Genomic DNA, 3,574 nt, shown 5'->3' on the forward strand with positions numbered 1-3,574 from the left:
AGGTGATTGAGGATGCCTGCGTGGAAGTGTGATGAGTGAGTGACTAATAAACCATCTGAGAAAATCTCGATACTCGTCTCCATGAGGTTCCTCCTTCCCTCGGCTCACGACATCTGGTTAAATAAGTCTAGCAACAGGCTTCCGTTTCTATTAGCTCAGAGCAGGCCTGGGGTTCCATTTTCTGGGGCAGCCAACCAGAGATGACGTAGCCCGGGCTCTCTAGCCTAATGATTACCTGACACCACCCCTCAGGAACTCCCCTAAAAGCCTTTAAAAACAGCCTACAAGTTCACGGGGGGGGGGGTCCATCCTGTATGAACGGTAACCCCAGCTTGTTGGATCCTAAGGAATAAATGTTCTTTGTTGTTTGTATACTATTTGAGTCTTTTATTCAGCGTGTTCGGTCCCGGACCAGGATGTGCTGAAGCCCCTTCCTCAGCTAGTGGAACTGTTCAACTGAGATCATCAGCATCAGGACACAGTGTGACAGAGGGGCTTCTTCCCTCTACTTAGAAGATGGAAGTACATGATTTTAGTACAATGGAGACATTTTAAGCAGAAGGTAATCAAAGGAAATTTCAATTTTTGAGCTTGGAACTATGATAGAATCCTATAGTGGAATATTTTACCACAGTTAGACTAATAAATTAGAGCTCCATTGACCCGTGTCAACACTCTCAACAGTTAATAGAATAATAGCATAGCAACAGGAAGAAATAAAACATCTTTTTAGACGTATAAACCTTCATAACTTGCATTTGCCAACTTAAAACACTTTCTTAGACCTTCTACCTTTCTTAACTCACACGTATAAACCTTAAAACATCTTCTTGGACCCTCCAATATTCATAAAACACCTTAGGCCTCCTAAGATTCATAAAACATCTTTACGGAAGCTTTAAGACATAGGTGAACTTATTGTAAAAAGTCACTGTCCTTTGGCTAAAAGAATGGTAAAAAAGAAGTCTGGTAACAAGGTGGACTGTATCTAGCTCTGACAGTTAAAGCTTGGTCTCCTGCATATGAAGAGGGCTGGGAAGGCATCTGAAGCCTGTTTATCTTCAAGCTGAGGCCTGTGAGGAAAGCAAATCTGTTTGCCATTTTAAATAAGAGATCTAGTATCCAGGAGTTTTAACTAGCCAATAAGTTGACCAATGAACTAACATGGTAGATTACCTTGGGGTAAGCAGTTAATTCTCTGTTTTTTAGCTATCAAGCTAATATCATTTTTGCTGTCAATTTGATCAGAGTCCTGAGAATTTTATTGTAATCTAAAGGAATCTGAGTATTAATAAAAATGACAGAGATTACTAGTTAGTGATATTCAACAGTAATTATACAGTTGTCACAGTTGTCTTTTCTGACAGCATGGCACCATGGGTAGAGACAGTCTGGTATCAGGCACAGAGGACGAGAGGATGTTTCTGTAGAAGACGAACATGTAAGAGACTGACCTCACCTTGTTTTCAGCAATGTGAGACAATGACTCTCCGGGTATCCAGTTTGTCCACGGTCTAGGCTGAGCTCTAAGAAAGGGTGAGAGATTGGGAGCAGTTTTGCTCAGTGGCCAGTATACCACAATCCAGGGTTGAAGTCTCCTGCCATTGTGCCCAAATCTTCTGGAACTTTTGGGAAGTGCTGGTATGATCTGAGAATCTCTCTTTTTCATAATAAATTTACACATGTTAAATGCCATATTCAGCAGATCTCTGACAAGTTTCAGGGTTAACATATTTGAGTGAAGTGAGCTTTGTATCTAGTTATTTGCTCTAAATTATACTTTGTAAACATAAAATAGAAATGTATGATCTCATTCTATGTTTGAACTTGAAAATAAAATTAATCACATTGGTTCTTAGCATGACTAAAAATACATTTTGAATATGTTAAAGGGCTTCATTATTTATAAGACCTTAATAATTAAAGACTAGGACGTTAGGTTTTATCCATATTAAGTTAGAGCCTTAAAAACATAAACATAGGGGGCTGGAGAGATGACTCAGTGCTTAAGAGGACTGTCTGCTCTTCCAAAGGACCTGAGTTCAATTCTCAGCCATGACATGGCAGTTCACAACTGTCTGTAATTCCAGTTCCAATGGCTCTGACACCCTCACACCAATACACATAAAATAAAATTAAATAAATTATTGCAAAAAACTTAAACATGGTCCATAAAAATAGAGCAGAACAGTTTCCTGTATGATAATCACATCACATTTATAAGATTAAATATGCTTTTTTCCTATTTATTTTTTATTCATAATCATAAACTTAACTCTGTAATCCAGCTAAACTTGCAGAGGAATGAAGGCAATATGGAACCTAAAGAACTTCAGCGAGAGCAGAGATTACAGAGTACTGCAAGCAGATGAGGTGGGGGGCTCTCCTGAGCTACAGAAGGAATGGTCTGATGGGTAAGATGCCCTCAAGTCAAAAGAATTACAGTTGTCCACAGTCTGGAATGGTGACTTTCTTGCTGGTCTTGCCATTCCTGGATCCAAAGCACTCTATGGCTTCCATGATGCTCATGCCTTCTTTTACCTTCCCAGAGACCACATGCTTGCCACCAGTCGCTCAGTCTTGGCAATGCAGATAAAAAACTGGGAACCGCCAGGCATGGTGGCCCATACCTTTAATCCCAGAACCAGGGAGGCAGAGGCAGGTGGATCTTTGTAAGTCCGAGGCCAGCCTGGTCTACAAAGTAAGTCCAGGACAGCTAAGGCTACACAGAGAAACCCTGTCTCGGAAAACCAATAAAATAAAATTTAAAAACTGGGAATCACTTGTGTTTGGTCCAGTGTTTGCCATGGGCAAGGTGCCAGGACCTGTGTGCATCAGGATGAAGTTGTCATCCTCAAATTTCTCCCCATAGACGGACCTGCCACCAGAGCCATTATGGTGTGTGAAGTCACCACCCTGGCACATGAATCCTGGAATAATTCTGTGAAAGGAGGAAACTTTATACCTAAATCCTTTCTCTCCAGTGCTCAGAGCACGAAAGTTTTCTCCTGTCCTTGGAACTTTGTCTGCAAATAGCTCAAAGGAGGTGCAACCCAAGGGCTCACAATCGACCTCAATGTCAAAGAACATGGTGGGGTTGACCATGGCTACAGCAAGCAACAACAGGGGGCAGTGGTGTCTGAAAAGCCAGCTAAACAAGTTTTAAGGTAGTGTTTTCAGGCTTTGAGTATGAAGGTAGAGCATAACAATCAAGTTTTAGCATTGTAAAATTTATTTATTTATTTATTTTATGGTTTTTTGAGACAGGGTTTCTCTGTGTACCCCTGGCTGTCCTGGACTTGCTTTTGTAGACCAGGCTGGCCTCAAACACAGAGATCCACCTACCTCTACCTCCCAAGTTCTGGGATTAAAGGCATGAACCACCACTCCCAGCTAAACAAATAAATTTTAATACAATAGAACATTATAGAACAATTTAAAAACTGTAACAAACCCATTAGTCAGGAAGTTGAATCCTAGGTAGCGGTGACAGGAGGAACAGCATTTATTTTTTTGTTAACAATAAACGGTCTGTCCTGGTGATTTAATGGTGGGGCTTTCCTACCACTGCCAG

At 40.9% G+C, this 3,574-nt stretch overlaps 1 pseudogene; it reads right to left on the bottom strand.

Annotated features, from left to right (window-relative positions):
- Positions 1–2,439: 2,439 nt before the first annotated feature.
- On the bottom strand, positions 2,440–3,123 carry LOC127186162 (peptidyl-prolyl cis-trans isomerase A-like; annotated as a pseudogene).
- Between the last annotated feature and the right edge of the window lie 451 nt (positions 3,124–3,574).

Source organism: Acomys russatus, unplaced genomic scaffold, assembly GCF_903995435.1.
Source record: "Acomys russatus unplaced genomic scaffold, mAcoRus1.1, whole genome shotgun sequence".
NCBI classification, from domain to species: Eukaryota; Metazoa; Chordata; class Mammalia; order Rodentia; family Muridae; genus Acomys; species Acomys russatus.